The sequence below is a fragment of the Propithecus coquereli genome, unplaced genomic scaffold (assembly GCF_000956105.1).
Source record: "Propithecus coquereli isolate 6110/MARCELLA unplaced genomic scaffold, Pcoq_1.0 Scaffold48, whole genome shotgun sequence".
Classification (NCBI taxonomy): domain Eukaryota; kingdom Metazoa; phylum Chordata; class Mammalia; order Primates; family Indriidae; genus Propithecus; species Propithecus coquereli.
In genome coordinates, this window is record NW_012150618.1 from 6,942,199 (window position 1) to 6,969,451 (window position 27,253).

General features: G+C 43.5%; 1 protein-coding gene across 1 annotated transcript in view; it reads left to right on the forward strand.

Moving 5' to 3' along the window:
• The window catches only part of PLAGL1 (pleiomorphic adenoma gene-like 1), a 48,966-nt gene that overhangs the window by 3,845 nt on the left and 17,868 nt on the right, over positions 1–27,253 (forward strand). Inside the window, exons 3-6 of the mRNA XM_012655564.1 lie at positions 13,045–13,116; positions 15,762–15,833; positions 20,024–20,055; positions 24,308–24,395. The gene's annotated coding sequence lies outside the window, so the exon portion shown is untranslated. The remainder of the gene's footprint in view (positions 1–13,044; positions 13,117–15,761; positions 15,834–20,023; positions 20,056–24,307; positions 24,396–27,253) is intronic.

Below are 27,253 nucleotides of genomic sequence, written 5' to 3' on the forward strand. Positions count from 1 at the left end.
GCTCCCTGCAACCTCAAACTCTTAGGCTCGAGCGATCCTTCTGCCTCAGCTTCCCAAGTAGCTGGGACTACAGGTGCATGCCAAAATTTTTTGTAGAGACAGGATCTCTACGTTGCCCAGCTTGTCTCAAACGCCTGGCTTCAAGCAATCCTCCTGACTCAGCTTCCCAAAATGCTGGAATTATAGACGTGAGCCACTGTGCCCAGCTCCCGACAAATTTTTAACTTCATCTACACATACCACTTTCATACTGCACTTCCCTCATATCTTACATCTTTCCTCACTCAATGTAAATAGCCTACCTTGTCATTCAGATTACCCATACACTCATCTGTCTCCCTCATCCCTTCCTCTTGTTTTGTCGTATTTAGCTGTTTATATCCCAGTGCCTTAGTCTGCCTATTCCATGCCTGCAACAGTCTAGCTGAACATAGCTGGAGGAAAATACCCAGCCATGCTCACTGGTCTTAACTTCACTATTTGATTGCTAACCTGAAGTAGGCCCCTAATATTTTCTGGCAATTTGGACAATTAATTCTAGAAAAATGTTTAAAATATCTTATTTCTCTGTAAACTTCCAGGTCCTCTTTCCCTATTCTCCAGCTGATGACACTGTTTCCTTTTTCACTGGGAAGATAAAAATACCCAAAAGAGAACTTCCATAAGCTTCCATCACCACATCTACCCATCCTCCTGCACCTGTGCCCACATTCTACCTTCTCTTTCTTCTTAGATGAACTGTCTAAATCTAATCTAAATTTTAAACTTGCAGTTATAGTCTTAGATCCCACCCCCCTCATCTGCTCAAGGATATTGCTATAGTAGTTGTCCCTTCTCTCTCCTGAATCATGGATTTCCTCCCACTTCAAAAAAATTATTTAATGCCCATTCCTCTCTAGTTACCACTATATTTAATTTCCCTGCTTCCTTTTCCACAATTCTCAGTCTCTGTCCCCATTCTGTCTTGAGCCCATTTGAGTCAGGCTTTAGTTCTGTCACCCAGTGACCTACTGCTTCATGCTGCTCTATGAAGAACTTTCTTCCCTTGCCTTCTGAGTCTCCACACTTTCCAAGCTGCTGTCCTGTTGCCATGACTGCCCTTATCTGTCTCTCTTGCAGATACTTCCTCATCACCCTGACCTCCAAACATTGGGTGTCCCACGGTACGGTCTTGGTACTGTTCCCCTGTCTGCACTCACTCCCTACCTGCTCTCATGTATTTTCATGGCTTTAAATACATACATGTGGGCAGCTACCAAGTTATCTCCAGTATGAACCTCTCTTATGAACTCTAGATTCAAATAGCCAATTGCTGGCTATCGGATAGGCATACCAAACCTAACCTGTCTACAGATGGGCTCCTGAGTTCTCATCTACTCCCAACCAAACTGCCTTTTCCCTTGGTTGTCCTCATCTCAGTAAATGGCAACTGTTCTTCCAGTTGCTCAGGCTGGACGCCTTGGCACCAGCTTCGTCTCTTCTTTCTGTCATGCTCTACACATCCAGCTGTCAGGAGATACTGTCAGCTCCACCTTGCATATATCCAGAAGGTGACCACCTCTCCCCACCTCTTCTGCTACCACACTGGTGCAAGCCTTCATCGTCTCCTTATTGCAGTAACTTTCTAACTGGTCTCGTTGTTTTAACACTTTCTCCCCTATAACTCACTCTCCAAACAACAGCCAGATAAAATATTTAAAACTGTGAGTCTGATCATGTTACTTTTCTGCTCCAGTGTCTCCAGCGCCTCTGTATCTCACTTACAGGGCCTTATCAGCTCCTGCGTGATACGCCCGTTACCTCTCGCCTGATCTTTTACTGCTCCACCTCACTCACTACTTTTGCCATTACCAGTTTTCTTGTTCCTCAATCGGCGTTTTGTAGTTACTGTTCCTACAAATAGCCACGTGACTTGCATCCTTATCTCCTTCATATCTTCACCAAATCATCACCTTCTCACCCAGGCCTTCCCTGACCAGTGTATTTTATTTTAAATTGGCACCGCTTTCCTCCATCTCACCTTCATAGCACTTCCTGTCTCATCATTACATTATTTTTCTAATTCCCTTCTGGTACATATTTTACTTGTGTGTCTCCCCGTAATTCTAGCCAAGCAACCAGGAAAAAAAAAAGAATACACGAATTACCAGTATGAGTAATGAAAGAAGGGTTATCCTACTGATCACAAGAGTAGTATGGGATTAATAAGAGAATACTACAGACAACTCCTTGCCCACAAATTTGATAAAATGGACTAGTTCCTTAAAATACACATACAAAGTACCAAAACTCATGCAAGGAGAAATAAATAATATGAAAAGACGTGGAGGAAACGTAAATGTATATTGCTAAGTGAAAGAAGGCAATCTTAAAAGGCTATATACTGTGTGATTCCAACTAAATGAGATTCTAGAAAAGGCAAAACTTTGTAGACAGCAAAAAGATCAATGGTTGCCATGGGCTTGTGGGGAAGGAAAAAGGTAAATAGGTGGAACGCAGGAGTTTTGGGGCAGCAACACTTCTGTGTATGATATCTGTCACTATAAATTTGTTCGAACCCAAAGAATGTATGACACCAAGAGTGAACCCTAATGTAAACCAGGGACTCTGGGTGATGATGGTGTATCACTGTGAGTGCATCAGTTGTAACAGATGGGCCATTCTGGTGGGGGATGTAGATAATGGAGGAGGCTATGCATTATGTAGGGGGAAGGGATATATGGGAAATCCCTGTACCTTAGATCCAATTTTGCTATGAACCTAAAACTGCTCTAAAAAGTAGTCTATTAAAAAAAAAAGGGAAATTAGAAAGTATTTTGAACTGAGTGAAAATGAAAACATATTTTCATATGACTAAGATGCAACTATAGCAGTGTTTACAGGCAAATTTGTGGCACTACCTGCCTATGTTAGAAGAGTGGTCTCAAATTAATGACTCAGTATAAGGGACTGTCACAATTGTCTTCAAATACCTGAATGTCTCTCATTAAAAAATGTTTGTTTCATGTTGTTAGAGAAGCCCAAATTAAAGGTGATTACAGAAAGGCAACTCTCAGCTCTTGGTAGGAAAGAAAACAGGCATCATACTTCACCAGCAGTGGGCTGAGTGTTTTTAGTGAGACATATTCCCTTAGATGTTCTTAAGAATTCTTTCCTACTCTTAATTTCTGAGAGAAATAGTAGTGTAGAAAAATACTTCTCAATATTCACAGGCTATAGATTAACATGCACATTTAAAATGACATGCTGCACATTAGGTAATATATTAATAAGAATAAGCAGTAATTTTAAGGCACAGAACTGTAGAATTAGAAGGTGCCTTAAACATTAAGTTAAACAACAGTGGCTTCAACTCCCTGCCTCTTTAATATGAAGGCCTCAGATGAAATTTATAAAATTCATCTCTCTCTCCCTCTTTCTCTCTCTCTCTCTCTCTCCCCCTTCCGCTTAAGTTTGCACATGAACAAAAGCAGTGAAAGAGAACAAAATCACTGAGTGATATATTCAGAATTCACAAAGCCTGTCTCAAGCTCAAGGACAATCAGGAATATTCTAGAAGTACTTCTATACTAGGTAACAGGTTGGATAAATGTCACCTTCTCTTCAAAGCCTTTTGTAGCTCTCCCAGACTGTCTCCCCACAGCAGGCTGTACATGCTGTACTGTAGCATCTCCGTGCCACTGTTCATTAATAGGGTGTTAGGAAAAATGAGACAAGGCATAAAAAAAAATAAGCTTTGCTGTTTGCCACTGGCAGTCTTTTCTGTGCTAGAAAATGAATGTTTTCTCTTAGTAGTGTGAGGGTCAGCGAAGTAAGATATGTATTAGTTCTTTGAGAATGTTAAAGCACCGTCTACAGACAACAAATATCCCTGTGTGTATTTTTCTCTTCAAGTGGTAACAGTCTTCAGATTTCTTCTTGTTACCAATACATTTCTACTTGAAATGGTTAAATGGCAAGGAGTAAAGCTGAATTGTTCGGAAAAATCACACTGCTGCTCTGTAGCAAATAGGGATTTTCCTCAATTAGCTTTCTTTTAAAAAGACACTTCAATTAATGTTTCCATTTTGTAAAGTAGCTTTCATTATCTTTGAAAACAGTTTGATCTCGGCTCATTAGTTGGTCTGCATAAAGGCCCAGACTCGAGTCTTAAGCTTTTAGTGCTAAAGGGGATTATGTAATCTAGAGACTGAAAGTTAAATTTTATGTCTTTTTCTTGAAAAAGACGAGTTTTCATTTTTAACAAGTTTTACAGTGGTTTGGTTTTCAACATTAACGATAATGGCTATCATTCTTGGGCTTTTATCATTTGTCAACATTGGTCTACATGCTTTATGCAAGTTGTCTAATTTGATCCTCCACAAGCCCTGTGAGAGAAAGTAGCATTGTTCCTTTTACAGCTGGAGAAACTGAGGTTCTGAAAATACTGTTAATTAATTTACAAAATTATTAAAAGGTGACGCTAAAATTTAAATACGGATCTGACTCCAGAGTCCATGCTCTTAAACACTGTCTCATTGCATGAAAGTGGTACAATGCATTGGGCTTAAAAATTGATTATGATTACTTATTTAATACAGTCCTTGTAAGAGACCTTCAGTGAATGATTTTATCCACAGTCATAGTAGCTAAGTATAATGGAAACAGCATGAGTGTTAGAGACAGAATACTTCAATTTAAAGTTTTAACTCTGCTAGTTACAGTTCTGTGACTTTGGTAAGTCAGTTTACCTCTCTTGAGCCTATTATCTCCTCATTCAAAAATACATTAATAAAACTGTCTCTCTCAGGTAGTGGTGGTGAAGATCCAATGCATAATGTTCCTAAGTGCTTTGTAAATGCTTTTCAGAGATATATAAATGAGTTGATATGTGTATTTGGCCATTTGCCATAGACTTGGAGTAGTAAATTTTCTGAGTGCTTTTAAAATATGATTTGCTTTATAGAAACTAGTGAGTTTCCATGGAACATCCATTGAATTACAGAGCAATCTATTACATAAGGAAGTTCTACTCATACGACTAGCTTTCTTCAATGAGATACATATTATAGTTTTTGAGGAATGATTATTTCACAGTCCCTTGTAAAGGAATTCTTGACAGATATTTCTGTCTCCCTTTTGGAAAAGTTGGAAGACAGAGGTTAAATGTACCCCCTAGGCCCAAAGTTAGTCGATGCCAGTGTTAGCTTTAAGATTCCTAATTTTGCTGTCACGCTGCCTTTATCAGAACTAACTTTCCTATGCAGTGTAGAGTTCGGTATTTTCTAAGTTCATTTCTGTCCTGATTTGAAAATGAGGGTAGAAGATCTTTTTTCCTTGAGGGCTGCTTGGCTCCCGCTACCAAATGGTATCTTTGTCAGGCAAAGATGAGTAATTGGTGAATGGATGTCTCTGGAGGTCTTTAATTGATCCCCCAGGTCAGAACTGAAGCTTGTAAGATGGCACATGGAGAGGCTGTGTTCTGCATCAGGGAGTGAGTTCTCCATACCTTTCATTCCAGTATTGTTTATTTTCTTTTTGGTTTAGGAATTTTGAAACTTAACCCATCTATTCCCATGTTTAGTCAGGATTAGTGACAGAAATGGAAAGGAGCACAATAAAAATGAACGCATTTTGTTACAGGCTTTCATGAAGGTTGTGCGAAAGAAGCAGTTTAGAATGCAGTGAATTTGGAAGCCTTCTAATTATGTTTGTTCAGTGTAGGTAACCAATCAGGATAATTCGTTTTCTTTTATACTCACTCTTGCTCTCCCCTCCTGCTGGCTAACCCTCCTCACTCCCACCCACCCACACACACATACCCCTCATTTACACACAGACTGTCATTTAGGAACTTGGATTACCCAGTCTGGGTGATTACCCAGATCAAATCAAAACGCTAACTGTTACATCTCTGTTCACGTTTTTGTTTTACAAACAGAATTTACACAGACTAACTCTCCAAGTTGTGTGGCCTTCACTGGAGATCACCCCTTAGGGAAACCCTTAGTCATTTCAGTTCTTACTGGGTGTAGCAGATTGGCTTTAACATAGCAGCGAACTAATAAAGGCTGCACTCATAGCCATATTCCTCTGAGCATTAGAACTATTAGATGGAGGATAAAGTTTCTATATAGTTTCGGCACAGTCACATGAAAGAAATTGCAGGTTAAGTGAGACCATCACTTGTGGGGTTGTAGGATGGAAGAAGAAAGGGAGAGTGAGAGGGAGAAGTTTATTTATGGAATGTCAGGGGGCCATTGAGGCTTAGCAGGCCCTAGAAGCAGAGGACTTCCCTCAGTGCTTGTTTTCTCCCTCTGACCTTGGATGAACTAGCGAGCAGTATATTATGCCGGATGATTGTGCTGGTTTGTCATGGTTAGCATTCTGGACTGTCACTGGAATGTAGGAAACGGATGAATTTGAATTGAACCATGAGGTGGTCTGCCAGGCCCTCTCCTTGTCTCAAGGAAACCTGTCGCTGTTTGTCTGGGCTGGGCCTAATGAAAGCAATGGAGGGAAACAGAGGTGGGCCTTTGATCTCTTTGTTGCAGCTGCTCCCTGGGAACTCGCTGAAATCAATGCCCTGTTTTCCAGAAGGAATGAATGGCTCTGCCTAACTAGCTTTGTAAAGCTGTGGGGAATTCACTGCCTCTGTTTATTGACAGCTGAAAAGGAGCACATGGGGTGGAAGGGACCTTCTTGTGAAAACCAGGCACAGGGAAAATGAGACCTCAATTTAACACAGAGGAATTGGGAAATTCACCCCAAAGGAGACGGGAGTTTCTCATGCTTACATTAGAATTACTCAAGTTTGGGGCTAGTGTGTAATGAACAATGGAAGTCTTGTCACAACTATGTTATAAGCAGGAATATGGTATGCATAATAAATGATGTTAAGTAGAAGTTGATTCAACACTCACCCCCCTTTTTTTTAAACACAGAAGTAGAGAAAGACAAATATTAACTATGATATAATCAGATGGTTTTATTTTATTTTTGCTTTGAGAAGAAAGGAAAAGAGTGATACTTAAAATAAGCATTAGTAATATTACATACGAATTCTCTAAAATATGTCTGTTCATTTACATTTAAAAACATCTTTGAACTTGAGATCTATGTTCCACTCATGCCATTCTGGACTGTGTGCATTGCATGGGAATGTTATGATAATACATTTAGCTTTAAAACTTTTTGTTCTTAGGATATTGTAATTGGAAGTCTGCGTCAAACATAAATGAATCTGGCTAAATTAGATCAGGATAGCATCTGAAATTGCAACAATTCATAAAACTTAAAATTACTGACTTACTGTTTTAGAACACAGTAAGGAAAAAGTCTTGCATTTATCATAAGGAAATATCTCCATACCTTCTTTCACATCTCCCCTCACTTGCCTGATTTCTGAGGAAGAATTTATGGCTTCTTCCTCTGGCCCTGCAGCCTTTTGTGCACACCCCTATTATAGCACTTAACACATTGCTCTGTAGCTCTTTATTTAGGTGTATTCTTCTAGCTGGAAGTAAAGCAGCTGTGTTGTATTCATTTTTATATCTCCACGGCTAGCAAAGCTCTGGGCTCAGTAAATGGTTGCTGAATGAATGGGGATTGATGGCTCCCTGTACGTTCCTTTGAAAGTAATTACTTATGCAGGTTTCAACTGCAAATACTAAATTTTAGGGAAAACCTGATGGGTCTGTTTTTACCTGATTGCTGCTATTGCTTTAAAAAATCCTTCCTTTATAGATAATTGTTAAACACTTTTTTTTTTTTTGGCTTTGGCAAGTTTGTTGGCCAGTCCGCAGCCTCTAGGAGGAGACATAAAAGGTGTATGCCATTTTCCTTTTCCTATCCAAGCTTTCTTCTCTATTGTTCTTTCCTAAAAATAAACCCCAATGTAATGTTTATTTTCATTAAAGCTTTGGATGTAGAATTTTGTAGACTTTCACTTGACCAAATCTAGTTATTGAGATGGATAAAGCTTCCATTTTATATGATTTAATTCTACAATGTAATGCTAAATAATGCAAAACACAAAACATCCTTTGACAATTTCCTTACCCAGGATTTACTACCACTGTATGTCATGAACACCTTATCACAGGAAGCAAACGAACACCTTCACTTCTCTGTGCAAAGTGTAAGGGAAATTTTGATTTTAAAGGACTGGCTACTCTGATTTCAGACCATAGGACAAAACCAATTTCTGCGCTATTCTCAAGTTACAGCCTATTTCTTTTTTAAGCCAGAGCTTTAAGTAGGAAATAGTTGTCAACATTCTTTTGTTACAGCGGTTGGTCCCGAGGACAAACTGAGCGGCAAACGGCGAGTGGGAGAGTCAAAGTTTATTCGCCAGCGGGCTCAGAGGGGTCTCACCACCAAATTCTGAGCCCCATCTACCAGATTTTTCCCACTTTTATTAAGTTGGGGTGGTCCAAGGGGTGGGGTCTCAGGTGGCTAATGCCTGCCAGGTAATAGGTTAGTTGATGTGTCAGATAATAGGTTAGTATTATGTTGATGCACTAGGTAATAGATTAGTTGATGGGCCAGGGAATAGGTTAATATTATGCTGATCGGGTCTTCGGTGAGGGGTGGGTGTCTGAGGTGGCTGATGTGCCAAGTAATAGATGGGGTTTTCCTTATCATTCCCCCTTTTGATGCCCTTATGTCCACTATAGGGCATCATTTCCCAGTGGGTGATAGCCTCATAAGCTTCCCCATACCTTCTGAGTGCCTCTCGTCCCCTTGGGAGTTGAAATCCCAATCCGGGTTGGTCGCGGGTACTGCTCTCTGTGCCCACTGCTCCATGTCCAAGGTCCCTGCTGCAGCCTGGTCCTGGAGCCACCTCCGGGTCCTAGCTACAATCCGGCGTTGTTCTTCCGTGTTGAAAAGGGTCAGAAGGAGCTGGCAGCAGTCTTCCCAAGTGGGATGGTGGGTCTGACAGATGGATTCCAGGAGGTCAATGAGGGTCTAAGGTTTTTTGGAGTATGGCGGGGTGTGGTGCTTCCAGTTCAGAAGGTCAGTGGCGGAGAAGGGCTGGTAGTACAGGACTGGCTGAACGGACCCACCGTCCATAACCTGCATCGGACCTCGCGACCTCACACCTCACGCCGGGGCATCTGGAGGGCTGAAGTTGGGGCCTGAGCTGACCGTAGCCAGCGGGTGATGGGAGTGTAGGCACCTGGTTGGTCTGGAAGTGGTGGCGGGGAGACTGACGGTGGCGGGGTGTCTGGTGGATTCGGGTGTACTTTAGGAGGTGTCATGGTAGGGTTGTAGGGTGGTGGTGGTGGCCGATCCTCTACAGGAGCTTCCTGATAGATGAGTTTGGACAGTTTAGAGTCTTTGGTCCTTTGGGCCACAAAAATCCTGCTCTGTCCCTTATTAGCCCAGAACCAGATCCAAGGGGGCATGGTCTGAACAATCTCTAGCCATGAATCTATGTAAGGGAATTGGTTGGCGTGGCCGGAATTCCTGATCACAATTCTCCAAACTGCTCGCACGGCGGGGAGGTCTGAGGTTCCTGTTGCGGGCCAGTCAACCCCGAATGTGGGCCATTCGTGTTCACAGAGGGCCCTAAGCCTACTGGGACTCAGTGTGATGCCATAATCTCCTGTGAGACCCTTCTTAAAGTTCTTTAACATGCATTTAAGGACTGTAGGCTAAGATTCTATGCTACCCATCCTAGACCCTTGAACGCTGTCGCAGCTTAATAGACAAAGGGGTGGGAGGCTTCTCTCAGGTGTCCGCCTGGCTGTGTCCCTCTCGGGAATTTAGGTGCGTCTTGGCGAAGGTGCCCATATAGACCCTGGGCCTGGTTGCTCCCTTTAGGGGAGTGAATCACCGTTATGCCATACGCTGCTGCCGCAGAACCGCAGGTGAGGACCCACTGAAGTTCCGAAGTCGTAGCCATGGAACCACAGTCACCCTTCACTCACTCGTCACTCGCTCATTCAGACAGGCAGAGGCTACACATTCCGCCCTGGGAATTCCCTGCACTTAGGAGGTGATCAAGGTCCTCTTCTGTCCTCTGACAGGCCTGACTCGGACGGATCCCCGGACCTTACCTGGTCCGATGCCTCCAGACCCGATTTGACTTGTCTGTCCCTCCAGCAAGTCCAGGCGAGTTCGGGACCCTGTGGCCCGCGGGAGCTCCTGAGGAGCGAAGATACTCCACAAAATGGCGGTTGGCGCCAGTTCGCTTCTGTTGTTGAGGTCCCACCAGTCCCTGCACCTGGTCCCCGAACCAGTGGCTTCAAGGGGCCAGTGCAGTCGGTTTTCCTGGTCAGGGAACCACAGTGTTACAGCAAGTGTTACAGTGGGTGGCCCGGAGGACAAACCAAGTGGCACACGGGGAGTCGGAGAGTCAGAGTTTATTTCCCGGCGGGGCTCAGAGGGATGTTACCGCCAAATTCTGAGCCCTGTCTACCCAATTTTCCCCACTTTTATTAAGCTTGGGTGGTCCGAGGGGTGCGGTCTCAGGTGGCTAATGCCCGCCAGGTAATAGGTTAGTTGATGCACCAGGTAATAGGTTTAGTGTTATGCTAATGTCCCATTTAATAGGTGAGTATTATGTTGATGCACCAGGTAATAGATTAGTTGACGGGCCAGGGAATAAGTTAACATTATGCTGATGCAGGTCTTCCGTAAGGGGTGGGGGTCTCAGGTGGCTGATGAGCCAAGTAATAGATGGGGTTTTCCTTGTCATTTTGGGAAAATAACATCTTAAAATCATAGCGGAAATTTTTAGAAAACGTGAAGGGGAAAAGTACATAAGCACACAAGTACAGGAACTGACTAATGTTTTACTCTCCATCTTTTATTTTTACTCCCAAGATTATTTTTAAAGAAATCTATTTAGATTTCTGTTTTGGTTAAAGGTAGGGATGAAGTTTAAAATAGAGGTTTACAAATTTGTGGATTGTGGTAGGAATCTTGTAAAGGAATACGTGTTTGTATTAGTCATATAAATGTGGTAGATTCAGCAGGTTGTGATTCTGCTGAGATTTTAGAGTTCTTACAAAACAGGAAACTTACCATGGCTTTGATCATCGGTAGACTCTCATCGTCATAAGTATTAACTTGTAGATAAGAAAGCATTAAGCATAGCACTTAGGTTTTATAACTTGGCTGCTCAATCTTCCCAGTTTCTGGAAGTAATTTTGTGTGACATAATACCAAAGTGGGGAGAGGCAGAAGGGTGGAGGGAAAAGTAGGAAATCACACCACACTTTTCCATTTGATGATATTTCAGCTTTCAGCAGCGAGGCATATCTGTGTCGACATTGAGATAAAGAACTATAGACAGGTCAAGGAAGTGACTGCAGTTAAAAATTGTATTCTTGCTATGTTTATTGAATCAGATAACTCCAACTATGTGATCCTCCAGAAAAGAGCCTTTTTCTTCACACCGATACCTGCCGTGATTTCCAGCAAAAATAATTTCAAGTAACTTAAGAGTCAAACTCTCAAAATCGGTTTAGGGATCAACATATATTAGGTCCCTGTGTTTGCATGTGTGTTAATCTACATAAGCAAACTTCCTAGTGGAAAGATCCCAATTACTTCCCTCTTAGCCAGCTTCCCATCCACCCAGACTGACTAAATAAAGCAGCCCTAATAAAGGCTTATCTAGTCATTGAAAACAAGACAGATCCTTACCCACTTGATTTCATTGCAAGAAAGCGTACTCTGAAATATAGAATTTTTCAAAATTAAATAATGTGTAAGTCATATAAGGCCAGATGTTACTCCTGTTATAAAGATCATCTATAATAACTAGATATCCAATCATCTGTAATTAATCATTTGTATTAATATATTAGTGAGGCTGCTAAAATACTTGGTTTGTGTTTTCAATAGTTTAAATGTTTACTTTGCAATATTACATATTGTCTACTTTAGTGAGACATTTTTCCTCAAGGAAAGATCTCAACTCAAGAGGAAAACACCAACTCAACCTGTACCTAAATGATCATACCTCTAAAATGAATAGGATTCAAATTAATAAAGTTTTGCTGTTTAAAAAAGAAATAACAAACAACAACCTTCTCGGTGTATAAATAAGGACTACCCAGAGAAGGAGGTTGCTTGGAGTTGGTGCTGAAGTATTTGTCCAGTTGGATTGAACTCTTGGTCAAAAATGAATTTATATCTGTGAAAGCCAGGATTGATGGGCTTGAGTTATTATTGCTCTATGTCCTGTCTTCATTCTTTTTGCAGAAAATTATATTTACATCTTTTTCGGTCTTTAAAACTTCTGCTGCCTTCCCATCAATTATGTCCTGTCTTAATCCTTTTTCTTATCACAAGGTGAATAATTGGGTATGCTCATTGTCAACAAGTTCTGTCCTCTAGCCCTCCTCCAAGAGTAGTAATCCTGTCTTTGAAAAAAAAAAATGGAGTTAAGCAAAAGGTGCATGGGGGGGGGCTGTTTATGGCCTTTCCTCCTTCCTTAGGATCTTCCTTTCCCCGCCCCCACCCCCAGGTACTTGTTTCCTTTTCCCAAAGGATAGTGTTCTTCTTAGGTGACACTCTCAAAAAGGTTCTGATTGTCTTCTAATTTCTGCTTGAGGCTATGAGGTATTTTCACTTGGGGTCTCTGAGAAATAATTACAAATACAGGAGTTGCTCCCTGCTTTCCAGACACAGCATTCAGCACTTCATTCAGATCAACTCATTTAATTCTCAGAAGGGTCTTGTGCTATAGGTGTGATCATTATCTCCATTCTACAGATGAGGAAAGTGAGATAGAGAGTAAACAAATTGCATAAGGTCTCTATGTGGCTCCAGGTGGCACCAGGATTTGACTCTAGGCTTTCTGACATTGCATGCTCTTAACCGTATCACTGTAATCACCTCTCTAAAACTAAAAATCCCGTTAGGACTTAGAGACGGGCCTTTGGAATGTTGGGATATGGCGTTATGGCATATGGATGAAGAGAGATTTTTTACTCTGGTACCCTTGAACTCCCATTCTGAATAGGCCAATGTCTGCTTACTACTAGTGTGGTTTTTCTTGATGATTTTTTTTTTTAACCTTTTGATTCTGTTTTCTTTTTTCTCTAGGATTGCTCTCACATCTGGTGTGACCTCTGTTTCGTGTCACATCTAAAACTCATCTGTACTTCCCTTAGAAAGGTAAATATGTCTTCTGTTAAACCCTGGAACTCCTGCTCTGCAGCTCTCCCGTGGTCAGCCTCGGCTCTGTAGTCTCATTCTCCCCCTGCGCTGGAGCACACACCACAGCGTTCTGCCTCTTCCGCTGTAGCGTGTGTTACGTTCCAGAAGGCACTTTTGCATTTGAGGGACTTCAGGCCTTGAGGGAAAAATAAGGTTGGGGAATAAAGGTTGAGAATGTATGAAAGCCTACTTTTCACTCTTTAAAAAAAAAAAAAAAAAATCAAGAGAACATGCTAAGAAATATCATTGCTGTTTGTTCATGTTAAATTAGACATAATGGGTACTGTACAATTTATTTTTATTTATTAGGACTTGTTAGAAACTTTGCGATCTCCTTCTCTTACATTTTAAAAAAGATGTTTTCAAATGGTTTATCTTAAATACCAGAAAAAAAATTTGAGGTGTTATCCTCTTCCTAAAGTCATAATATGAGGCAATTCTCAATTTACATATGTTCTATCTCTAAATTTTCTGAAGTTGTGAAATAGGCTATGTCACTAAATCCAGTGGTTATTCGAGGGGATTCATGGTTGGCAAGGGCCTCATTATATATCAGAAGTTTTTATTTCTTATTTTCCACTATTTACGTGGAGATTACGATTTGTTGTAACCACCACCTATTTCAAGATGATTCCTAACTCCAGCCTTAAATTGCATATCCAACGTTTTTGTTGTTTTTCCCATAACATGTTTTAGTTCTCTGTTCAAGCCCATTTCCCCCTAAAGCAGCCCTCCCTTGTTTTTTAGCTTTAGTGCTGACTGTTGCTTAATCATAACTCTTGGCCTCTCTCTGCACATTTTTTGCAAAATGTCCTTGACTGTAATAATGCTATGTTTTTTTTTTATTCTAGTTGTCTTTGTAAGTTTTCTTATATTCTATCTTATATTTGATTTCCCTCCACCCCCAAACCTCTCACTAGATAAACCACTTCCCAATTCTGTGATCTTGAGGCTAACCTCTAGGAAGGCTGTCTACAGCGGCCTTGGGTGGAAGGCTAACTGAGGAGAATATTAGGTTGTGCGTTTAAATTCCTGTTTTCCAAATGATTCTAATTAAAACTAGTCCTCCTCCCCACCAATACATTCAGAAAGAAAAAAGTAGCAAAATCCAAAAATGCCTGAATCACTTGTATATCATTTGGGTCACTTTATGACACCTCTAAGACCAGTCCATGCCAGGCCCATTGGTAATTGTTTTCTCCAGTTAAACACGATATTACCATTAAAAGCGCAGCAAATAGTATTATACTACTTAAGAAGTTAGGAATCTTTCAAATACATGACAAACAATATGTTAAAGCACACAGATAATAACAGAAATGTCCTTTATAGGTACTGCACGTTAGGAGATGGAATTGTGTCATGATCCACATTGAAGATGATGGCTGTGAATCTGACTTCCTGTTACATATATCGTATTCCAAAATAAGTTATTAATGCTTCCTAATTGTGAGCTTACCCACCATGTAAAATCGTTTTTGACACTTCTTATTCACAGACCACATCTACTTTGTACGTGTACTTTGGACACTGTACCAGTTATTGCTCCTCTGTACGTACATATAGAATGTGTAATCTTATAACTGCTCTACAAGATAGTCAAACATCCCCATTTTATGGCAGAGGAGACTGAGGCTTAGAGAAGTTGTGCGGCTTGCCTGAGATCACACACTTTCCAAGCAGCAGAGCCAGCATTCAAATCTAAACCCATCTGACTCAGAAGCCAATGCCCTTTATGCCAGACCACCCCATCTTTCTTAGGTTGTATGTAGAAAAACACGACCATTTGGTTAGTTTCTTAACTAACTGTAGGAGCACAACTTAGTATTAAGTAGAGCATATGTCCTACATAGTGGAGTGAGGTAAAGTAAAATGCATTATACCACTTTTAGGTAAGAAAAGTTATTATCTAAGGAATATCATTAAAATTTCCTTACTTCCTTCTCCATGAGCAAACAAACAAAACAAACAGGAAGTTAAAATGAAGGCAGTTGGGGATGAAGGGAGTTATAGGAGAGTGTTAAATATTATTATTATTATTATTAAAATTAGAAAATAAAGCACATTTCTCCATCGATGTTTAAAATAATGCTAGGAATTATGCATGCTTATACTGTATAACAAAGCGTACTTTATTTGGGGAATAACTTAATTGATCCATTATGTGGCATCTACCAAGGCAATTTTTTCCTTTTTGTTCCAGCAGCAGGAATTAAAAGTGATTCATAAAACACACACAATCACCATGAAAATTGGAACCACATTAAGATCATAGTCATTTTATGTTGTTTCCTTAAAATGGTTCTCATTTGCCCCATATATTCAAGTCAAAGTGCATAAGAGCGTTGTTAGTTCTGATTCAGGGATGATTTAGAATTCTCTGTGAACAGTTAATTTATTATAGAGAAACTTCAGAGTTCAGTCATTGCTTTTATTCTTTTTGCGCACAGTGGGTTTGTTTGGTTTGCCATGGGAATTACTGTTTGCCTGTTCTAATGTACATAATGGATAAATCCAGGAGAATAATCGGTATGTGTGCTGTCTGAGGTCGGTTTCTGTAACACAAGCCTGAACATATTGCTCTCCTGATTAAAAACTTTCAGTGGTTCTGATTAGACAGGACTCTTGGTTGCAGTTGACAGAAACTAATGGGACCTTTGAAGAATTCCAAACAGGCAAGTGACAGGAACATATTTGCATATTAGAAGAATCACTCTGACAGTAGCATTGTGATGAGAATGAAGGGGAGCCGAGTGGATCTGTCTCCAGCGTGTGGAAATACCCTTCCCCTGCCCCGGCTGACTCCAGGCTCTCGTCGCACCACGCTGGTGGTGCATATAAAGGAAGCCACGTGAAAATTCAGTTTTGGCCGATAGGACAGACTCGTTCCCCATTCTCTACCATCTCTCCCCACCCCCCCACCCCCACCTCTGCCATTCTTGGGGCACTGCAGATTGGAAGACAGCCTCCTGTGGCTGGTTGCCCATGTCAGGAGGTGGTGCTGGAGAGGGGCCCTGTGAGTGTTCACTAGCTGTGTCTTTCTCTCATTCCTTCTGGGTCTCACCTGTCAGGTGTAACAAGGGAAGCAAGTGCAAAGAGAGGCTAGACCCTTGTGAGACTGGAGCCCTGGCTCGGTGGGTAGGAGGGTGGTGGGATTTAAGGTTGGCACGGTCTCCAGGGTGACCCACGGATTTTTATATAGCAGTTTTTGGTTTTGTGCTAACCGGTTGCTTGAGAGCCACCAGTGCCCCGAGGTGTTTATTAGAGATATTATTGTATGAGGGACTCGCACACGGAGGTTCCGTCCCAGTGTGAGTTTGTCTGCTTTCTTGACTAGCAGGACGGTGGCTGCCAGTGCGCGGGGGCAAGAGGCCATCTTGCCGCTATCGGATTTAATTGTTTAGACAAGTAAGCCACTGGTCTCTGCCACAGGCCCACAGTTTGAGTCAAAATCCCCAGAGTCATGTGTTTTTTGTGTGTGTGTACAAACAGGTTAAAGTCTTTGGTGAGGTCCCCGTAGTCCTAGTGTGGGGGCTCTTTTTAGTAAGTCTTTTGTTTCCTGGAAAGCCATTTCCTGACTCTTGGCCCATTCCAATTCTTTGCTTTCAGGACCCTGTAGGGCCTCGTATAGAGGCTTGGCCTTTAGGAGAAACTTGGGATTTATTTAGATGTGGCAGAATCCGGCCTCACCGAGGAATTTTCTGAGTTTTCTCCAACTGGTCAGCCTGGGAATTGTATAGATGGTGTGCTTTTGCTCACGACCCAGTGTCCGACGCCCCTGAGTGATTTGGAAACTGAGGTGCTTCACCTGTTGCCTGCAGAGCTGTGCCTTTTCCCAGGAGACTTTGTATCCTTTGTCAGTGAGCAATTGGAGCAGGCACCAGGTTCCCCGGTGGCAATCTCCTCTGGTTGGGCTTGCTAGAAGGAGGTCATCGACGTACTGTGGAAGTGTGCAGCAGGTTTTTTCTTGTGGAAAGGAGATGAGGTCAGTGGCCAGAGCCTCCCTGAATAGAGTTGGTGAATTTTTAAATCCCTGTGGTAGTTGCGTCCAGGTCAGCTGGGTTTTCCTTCTAGTCTGAGGATGCTCCCACTCGAAGGCGAACGGGGGCTGGCTCTTCGGAGCGAGCCACATGCAGAAGAAGGCATCCTTTAAGTCCAGGCAGGAGAACCAGGCAGCATCAGGAGGGATGAGGCCCAGCAGGGTGTATGGATTCAGTACCGCTGGGTGGAGAGTCACTGTAGCCTCATTAATCAGTTGCAGGTCTTGGATGGGCCGGTATCCACTTCCGTTGGGCTTTTTGACTGGCAGAAGGAGAGTGTTACATGGGGTTTGGCACTACACCAAAATCCTCTCCCGCTTAAGCCTATTGGATGTGTTCCTGAATTTCCTCTTGAGCCTTCTTGGGGTTGGGGTACTGTCGTCTCCTGGTTGGTTGGGCTCCTCGTTTCATCTCGATCACCAGGAGTGCGTGTTGGTGTGCAAAATTGAGGGGGTTGTCTTCTACCCATATCGACAGAAAATCCTGCGGGAAGTCAGGTGGGTTCTTTTCCTCTTTGGCCTCATCCTATAGCTTCCGTTCCAATTTCTGGGGCAGGGTCGCCACCATTATGAGAGTCTGTGGGGCGCCGAGCATGAGGCTTGCGGTCCCTTCCGGGTGGAAGGTGATCTGGGCTTCCAGTTTGCTCAGGAGATCTTCACCTAGGAGGAGAACGGGGCAACCCAGTATGTAGAGGAATTTGTCTTATCTGGTGGCCCCCCATCTGGCATATTCGGGTTTGGCAGAAGAGTCGAGGTACCTAAATTCCAGTGGGTTCCACAATGGTGGTTTCCCGCTTTGTAAGTGGAGCCACTGGGGTTGTTACCACCGAGTGTTCTGCCCCAGTGTCCACCATGAACATGGTGGCCCCCCCCCCAACTTCCATTATGACCGTAGGCTCCCAGGGGCCAAGCGTCAGGGAACCCGGTCAATCCTATTCCGAGTCAACCACAGTGAGACTGTTGAGGTCCTGGGTCTCTGGCTCTTGCTGGAAGCCCTTGGGGAGGTTTCTGTTTGGTGATGGGTGGTATTTTGTTGGGGCATTTATGCTTCTAGTGACCAAACTCTTTACAATAGGTGCACTGGTCAGGCTTCAGTGTCCCTAGTCTCCTGGGTCCTCCTTCCCATGGTGGGCCAGGTCTCTTGGCTGGGTCAGGTCTTCCGAGGGCAGAGGCCAGGAGAGCAGCTTTCTGTTTCATTTTCTTGTCATTCTCCCTCTGAGTGGTCCGGTTTCGATTAACATAGACCTTCTGGGCCACTTCCATCAGCTGCGTGATGTTCATTCCTGCAAACCCATCAAGTTTCTGGAGTTTCCATCTGATGTCAGTATAGGACTGACCAACAAATGGGGCATTTACCATCTGCTGATTTTCGGCCGCCTCTGGGTTGAAGGGTGTGTAGACTTGGTAGGCCTCACAAAGACGCTCATAGAATTCGCTCGGTGATTCTTCCGGCTTCTGTATGATCAGAGCGATGTTGTTCATGTTGGTTGGTTTTCTGGCTCCCTCCCGGACCCCGTGGAGGAGAGCTTCCCCATACCTTCTCAGTGCCTCTCTTCCGCTCAGGGAGTTGAAATCCAGGTTGGTCTCGGGTGCTGCTCTGTGTGCCCACTGCTCCACGTCCAAGGTCCCTGCCGCAGCCTGGTCCTGGAGTCATCTCCGGGTCCCAGCTACAATCCGGAGTCATTCTTTCGTGTTGAAAAGGGTCAGAAGGAGCTGGCGGCAGTCTTCCCAAGTGGGATGGTGGGTCTGACAGATGGATTCCAGAAGGTCAACGAGGGCCTGAGGTTTTTTGGAGTATGGCGGGGGATGGTGCTTCCAGTTCAGAAGGTCAGTGGTGTTCTCCACCACTGGAGAAGGGCTGGTAGTACAGGACTGGCTGAACGGACCCAGCGTCCGTAACCTGCATCGGACCTTGCACCTCACGCCGGGGCATCTGGAGGGCTGAAGTTGGGGCCTGAGCTGACCGTAGCCGGTGGGTGATGGGAGTGTAGGCACCTCGTTGGTCCGGAACTGGCGGCGGGGAGAACCGCAGGTGAGGACCCACTGTAGTCGTAGTTGTGGAACCACAGTCACTCATTACTCATTCAGACAGGCAGAGGTTACACATTCCCGCCCTGGGAATTGCCTGCACTCAGGAGGTGATCAAGCCCCTTTTCCGTCCTTTGATGGGTCTGACTCGGACGGGTCCCAGGACCTTGCCTGGTCTGATGCCTCCAGACCTGATTTGACTTGTCCATCCGTCCCTCCAGCGTGTCCGGGCGAGTTCGGGACCCCGCAGCCCGCAGTAGCTCCCGAGGAGCGAAGATATTCTGCAAAACGGTGGTTGGCGCTGGTTCACTTCTGTCGTCGAGGTCCCACCAGTCACTGCGCCTGTCCAAACCAGTGGCTTCAAGGGCCAGCGCGGTCGGTTTTCCCAGTCTGGGAACCAAAATGTTACAGCAAGTGTTAGAGCGGGTGATTCCGAGGACAAACCAAGAGGCACACGGAGAGTCGGAGAATCAACGTTTATTTGCTGGCGGGCTCAGAGGGGTCTTACCTTCAAATTTTGAGCCCGATCCACCCAATTTTTCCCACTTTTATTAAGTTGGGGTGGTCCGAGGGGTGGGGTCTTACATGGCTAAGGTAATTGGTTAGTTGATGTGTCAGGTGATAGGTTAGTATTATGTTAATGTACCAGGTAATAAGATAGTTAATATACCAGATAATAGGTTTAATATTATGCTAATGTGCCAGGTAATAAATTAATGTGCCAGGTAATAAATTTAGCATTACATTAATGTGTCAAATAATAAATAAAAATTTTCCTTATCACCTCTCCCTTTCTAGGTATTTGCATAGGACTCAGAGGAGTTAATCTTGTGAGTATACTCTAACATCTGCCCTTGTTTCCTTCCTGCCTTTGCTATCTGCCTCAGGGTTTTAAAGCACAGGACTGTACCCCCCTCCCACCCCACCCCCAGGTCACCTATGACTTTGTAGAGTCCACACTTCTCTCTCCAATAAGGTGGTGGCCTTTTTTGAAAACTAGGTAGGCTCCAGTTGTCCCAGTTGTAGCTAGTCTGTGGCACAGATACACGCTTATTACACATAAGATCCTTAGCACCTCATTGAGGCACGCCACAGGTCTGAATCTGGCTTCACAACGTCAAGCATGCAAGAAGTATTACATTTTTTATTCCCCGTAAGCATCTTAAATGAGACTCCAGCCCCCATTCTGCCAACCTAGAGGGAATTTTCATGTCGGACATTTTTAGGTGCCTCCCCTTCCCCATGTATCTAGGACACATGGAGTGTGTCCTAGAACCCAGAGATTTCTACTGGGCACCTGCAAGGTGAGGACCCAGCCTTGACCTTGGTATATCATAACAGCGGTCTCACAGCCTTGCAGCTGTGTCTGCCTCAGGGCCACCAGTGGAAGCTGGAAACCTCTTGCCAAAGGTCTGGCCTCCCGAAGCATCCCCCATGCAGCTGTCCTTGGGGTTCTACCGACTGCCTTGAGGAACAGAGCAGTGTATGGCCCCCTTGCTGGGAGCTGACAGATCTCCTTTTCTTTCCAGGCCCGAGGTTGGGGTGCGGGGTGGGGATAGAAAGGAGAGTGTCTTTTGGGTACCTTCTTATCCACCCTCTCCTCCCCTCCTCCCCTCCCAGAAGTCCAGTGGAATTTCCTCATTTGGTTTAGATGTTGTTAACAAAGACAGACTTCTTCAGGCTGCTTCTGTCTTCAGCTAGACGAAAATACCAGGGGTTACAAAACCTGCCACCTGTTTTAAATGAGCTAGGAAAGGAAAATTGTCAAGAGGATAAACAGTACAATTCCTGAGTTGTCCTGCATGCCCATTCGGAGGCCATAAAAAAGGCAAACTTCAACCAAACAATGGGTAACTATGGGAATTAAGAGAAGGAAACAAATTTGAGAGACAGTAAGCTGGTAGAATCTGTAAAGCTTAATCAGTGGAAAAATCTAGACTGCAGAGTTTCTGACTTTGGAGAGGCTAGGAAGTGACATGGGAAGAGATTGACTTTGGAATCACACACTGCATTCCCATCCCAGCTCAGCCGCTTGCTGGTTGTAGGACCGTGGGCATGGAACCTTTAAGCCTTAGTCTCCCCATAAGTAAAATAGGGTTAATGCTGTTTACTCGTGTGTTTGCTCAGGGTGTTAAGTAAAGTACTTAAGATGATAGTTGTCAGCTGGGGAGTGTTTTGCTCCTGCAGAGTGGTGCCATTAGCTACTACAGGTAATGCTGGAGGAGAAGCAAGTGTGGGGCTTAGAGTGTCTTGCTTTAGCATGGGTGACCTTGAGGGGCACTGCTAGGTATCCACGCTGAGAGGTGTGGGAGGTAGTTAGATGTACTTGCCCAGAACTTGAAAGAAAGCTCAGGGTTGAAGATCAAGATTTCAGAGGCCTCTGACCTCAGGAGTAGTTGAAACCTTGGGTTGTACATAAGACCCCCCAGGGAGATAATGTACAGTGTGGAAATGTGGAAGACCAGGTGCCAGGCCCACAGTCTGTTCCAATTTCGAGTGACCCTTTAGCAACATGCCCCTCTGTGTCATCTTTCAGATGACATTATTGTCTGGAGGTGAATCTAAATATCGCAGTTAAGGTCTCCACCTGAAAGATATAATCTCATGCTTCACCATGATCCATCTCCCTGAGATAAGATTCAGTTGTCTGTAATCTACCAAATCGGGTGGGCTCCTTTCCATCTGGAATTGCAGTCTTTAGAAGAAAACATATCGGAGGGGCTTTTCAAAAACAAACCTTGCACATCTTCAATCTGGAGGATTCTTTCACTGAAAACCAGGGCAGACTTCCCAGTGTTTGGTGGTTGCCTAATTCTTTCCCACTCAGATCCTTAGAAACAAAAAAGTCAATCTGAAGAATTTGCTTAAGTAAAACCAGGAGTAGCTAGAAGTGAATGAGCTGAAACTGGAAGGAAATCCCTTTGTTCAGTATGGGTTTCAGTGAATGCCCAGCCGGCGGCTAAACCAGTTCATTAACTGAGAAAAAGACACGTTCTTAAATGCTGTTCTCAGAAGCCAAATGCCTAGAAAAACATATTGTGACAGCAAAAATGCATTCTGGAAATCATATGCTCTAGATTCACGATGGCTTAGTTTTTGTCGTCAGCGGATAAACAAATCATTTCCCCCAAAATATTTTCCTCTTCATTTAAAACACTTAACTAATCTGTTTACCATGTGCCAGTCTGCTTTCCTAGAAAAATGTGATTTTTTCTTGCTACTCTGGGACTCAGAAACTTTTATCTTTAGGATTGCTTAATTTTATAGGGTCATTTATACCACTTACTTAAAACAAGAAATTGACGTCCAAAAACCTTTTCTCTCTGCTTTTGAAATCTAAATTCTGACCTGAAAAGCAATTTCCAAGTAGTATCCTGTCAAACTGAGATGTGTTATTTTTCCTAACCGTTTCTTCTCTGCTTTATTAAATCATCATATGCTGCACATGCTTCTCCCCTAGGCCGGCCTGCCGTGGGTCCCCGGCGCATTGTTAACCATTTCAGCATCGTACTGGTGCCGACATGGCAGCTGGGAAGGGCCGAGGGACTTGATCCCTCCCTGCCAGGGTTCTCCTCTTTCACTAGTGCCGCTTACATTGAACAGCTTAAGAATAAGCTCCTGTGTGAGCCCTCCGAGGCCAAGGAGTATTGTTGAATTCAGAAAGGAATCGTTTTCTTTTGGTGACAATTTGAATATTTTGACAATGAAGCTAAGCTCCTCCACTGCCTGGTTTGTGTACCTCGTGCTATGCCCTCCCTTTCCTGTGAAGCAGAAGAGAGCCCCCGCCTCTCTGAATACGTAAATTGGTATTGTCCGTTTGTGAGATGGGTAGCCGCAAAGGAGGAATCATCCAGAAGAATTTCTATTTTGCTTTAATGTTCTGAAAAAAATTAATACCAGCCTTTGGAGACCACCCAATTAAACCACCAGAATAAATGTTGAGCATTTTGAGAAAACGGGTGGACCGTGACGATGATTTGTGAAGTGTTTACACATGCAAAACAGGGAAAACATGGATCGCAAAGTCTCTGAACGATGCAGACAAATAACCTGCTCACTGCCAATTTTTTCCTGAATTGCAAGGGGTAATTTTTAATGTTAATTGTCTAAAAATGGCCTTAATTTTTCCCATTTTTAACTTAAAAGGATGTTCCCATACAAAATAAATGGACATAGCCTTTTGAATCAAATTAAGAGAGGAAAACAGGCAACCAAGTGAATAAATCACTTAGGTGAGATGTAATTGGCTTTGTTTCATAATAGATTTACCTTTGTACTGGTTAAGAAAATCCTGAAAATCTTTCCCCATATGAAGATTGATGGGTTGGAATAGTCTTAGTTGGAAAGAGCCAACTTTTGTAACTAATTGGTGATCAGACATACTGGCTTCCAAATGCTCATCAGGGTTCGGTGGTACAAAGCTGGCTGTAGATTTGGCTTCTGAGGACTCGTTAAAAATATAAATTTCCCGGGCTCCAGTGATGCTGTTTCAGTTGGCTCTAGTTTGCCTTGTGGCCTAGGAATCTGTATTTTTAAAAGGTTTCCATACTAATTCTAATGTAGGTTTAGTAACCATTTAACTGAATATTCAACTTGGAGACTTCATCCTTTTCGCCCTGCATATTTGATAAGTCTGTATGTTTATATGAAGCTTTTGTTGAAGATGAGTGCCAACTGGTTATTGCATTGCTGACTTTCTTTCAATTCATAATTTGTTTCAGGTTCTGATATTGCATAGATTTGCATACCTGTTTTATGGTATTTTAATACTGTTGGTTTAAAAAAATACCATTTCCTCTGAGTGCTGTTTTGAATATTTTACGTAAGCAATTTCATGTGTTTTTATTCCACTTGCCGAAAGCAGGGGAAAACTTGAGAGTTTTTCTAATCCAGTTTCAAGTAGGACAAAGGATATAAGTACTTAAAGATCATCTAAAATACTGAATATACATAAATGCATGGAAAAAACACTAGAAAATCTCTGTACATCATCAGTTGTGTGGGTGTGCTGTTGAAGTGAAGCTCAGGTTATAGAGTAAGGGGGGTACGTCTTTCTAGCTTCATTCACTGAAGATGTACAAGGTCTCTTCTTACAGGTTTGAATCTTCAGACAAGCCTCGGAGAGGACTCCATACCTGCCTTGCAGCTGATGTTTCCTGTCATCCAGTAGGTGCGCAAGTTTTAAAATTATTTCTCGTTGGGCATGTTTGTTAATGACTGCTTGGAAACACACAGTAAACTTAGGCAAGGATGTGCTGGAGGTTTCAGGTACTTCAAAAAGGTTGTAGTAGAAAAAAAAAAGATGTTTCCCTTCAAACTGCAAAATGCTTTGGAACAGGATTCTTTTAGCCATTTCTTTTTTAAAGCATCTGTATGGTCTGTTTCAGGAACCCGATAATACAGTTAGCAACTTTTCGGAGTCTCTTCTGTCCGCTATCCACGGCCCAGTCATGGCTGCAGATCTGCGGCGTTTTCTGCCCACACCCCTGTCAGTTCAAAAACATGAAACCTACCCCTGGCTACACTCCTAAGTGCAGCATAAAGGATTTTCCTCCCTCTGGGTAATATACTGACTGATGAATCTGAGGAGGATGCTGGTCACATACCGGCTGCACCGGGCAATCTAGCCACATATTCTGAAGCTTGATTTGGAAGAAAAGAAAGCTTATTTGGTCAAAGCTGTTGCTGAAGTTCATTGCTCACATAGCTTGGCTAGGAGGATGGCAGGGTGTAAGAGCAGTGAGCGCACGGCTAAGCTCAGAGCACCTGGGTATAGCCTCTGTTCATCATTGTCATGAGAAACGAGATTAATGGAAGCTAATTCTTTTGGGGCACTTGGTATTTGCTAGGCGCCTTGCTCGGTACGGTACGTCCCTTGCAGCATCTCGTTAGTCCATGCTTACGGGCAATCAGCTTAGATCCTCTGAGCCTCAATTTCCTTATTTGTCAAATGGAGACAGTGATGCCTTTCTACCTATCTCACAGGACTGTGAGATGGAAATTATTAGACAAAATAGCACGAGAGGGCTTTATGAGCACAACTGAAATATAATTTATGAAATATTGGTTCCTATTGAAATACAATATTGCTAAATATTATTTGGATTTATTGACCAAGAAACTGAAATTCATCCCCACAGGGCCAACCTGTCTGCTAGGACCTGAGAAAGGCACCAGCAGTTCGAATTAGGTTTGGGAGGTGGGGGAGGGCACCTTGCCTTGTGTCTTCTGTTTACAGTGCGCTCGACATTTGAAGACTGGGTGTGATAACCAGGAAGATCCTGGAATGTGTCTGCCCGTGGGCTGAAGACAGGTGGGGGTGGCCAACACACCAGGCCATGTCTGTCTCAGGACCTGAGGGGGACAGGCCCAAGCAGGAAGGGACAGTACAGTCGCTAGGCAAGCCGGGAAGGAAGAGCAACTGCAGACATCGCTCTAGGCTACTGGGAAGGAGCAGCAAGCACGCAGCGCTAGAGATTGGGCTCATTGTGAGCAAGGTGCCCGGCCTCCAGGCCTGCGGGCGTGCAGAGCAGCACAGGAAAGCTCTGCGGCTGGGCCGGGGAGGGACCACACATGTGGCTTGCAAGGATCGCTACTTAGAGAGTTCACATTCCTCCCCCATTGAGCTGGGTATGATTGTAATGGTTTGTTAAACAAACAAAGGACCTAAAACTGTGAATGAGAGAGAAAAAAGACTTAAGGTGAAAAGGAGAAGAGGCCCTGCTTGCTAGTGTTCCACTCTTTTTAAGCTTCCTTCCCTATTTCCTTAACATTCCTTTCCCCTTTCAGAGAAGCCAGTGTAGTAGCTTGGAAAACTTGCCTTGTCTCTTCAGCGCCTTTTTTGCTTTGAAAAGGGAAAGCCTATGAAGTGTTTATCAATTTAAAAAGAAAAAAATTAAAAACCAGGATAATCTTAAAGGAGCAGTGATAAATATTTTTATATTTCAAATGAAGGATTCCTGGATGAACAATTCACTTTGCTCCTTTGAATTTATCGGACATGACCTGGAAAGGCAAAAATTCCTGCTCGGTGCAATAATTTTGTCTAATAAAATAAGGCCCGTGGCCAGAGAGGGGGACAGCCATGCTTTGGAGGAAGAAAGAGTTCTGGATCTAGCCTCCATTGAAAAAGGTTAAAAAAAAGTATAGTGTACATTGTCATTTTTTTTTCTTTTTTATTTCAGAATATTACGGGGGTACAAACGTTTTGGTTACATGAATTGCTTTTGTACCGTTCGAGTCCAAGTTATGAGTATGCCCATCCCCCAGTTAGTGTGCACTGTGCCCATTAGGTGTGAATTTACCCATTCCCTCCTCCCCCCTTAAGTTGTCATCTTAAAACTGCCCGTCACATTTGTGTCCAGGGTAATCAGATTTGGTCTTAGGCTCATCCTGTGTAAAAAGAACCAGTTGGCATTTCAGAACAGGACCTTTGTCTTTGCTCTTTCTTCCGTGGGGAGGGAGAAGCGATGACCTGTCACTGTTTTCCTCTCTGCAAAGTGATCTGTTGATGAGACATCCTCACTTTCATGGGCTCCCAGTTCCCTCTGGGATAATCCCAGGTTCTCGGTTCTGGCATGGCCCCCTCTCCAGGGCCCTCTCCTGCTCCTCGCCTTCCACGCCCGGGCCCCCAGCCCGCGCACTGTGTGTCCCACGGCCCCTGTGCGGCTTTATGACTGTGCTTTCCCGCGTCCTTGCCTGCGCCTGCAGCTCGCCTCTCCCTTTCACCCACCTGGTGCTCCCACAGACTTAGCCCAAGCAGTCGCCGAGTACAGATGCTCAAAAAGGAAAACCAAAAATGCTATCATCCGTGATTCCATTACTGAGATGCCCTGCCGTCATATTGTTATCTGTGCTTCTAGTCCCAATTCTATTTATTTAGTGATCGTTGTTTTAGGAACATACGATCCACCCAAGTCTTGGGCATCCTTTCTAGATCTCAAAGCCTTCACGGTTCTGTCAGGTGATTTTTGATTGATTTCCTGTGGTCAACATGACTACTATGCTTTTCTTATTCCTCTTCTCAGA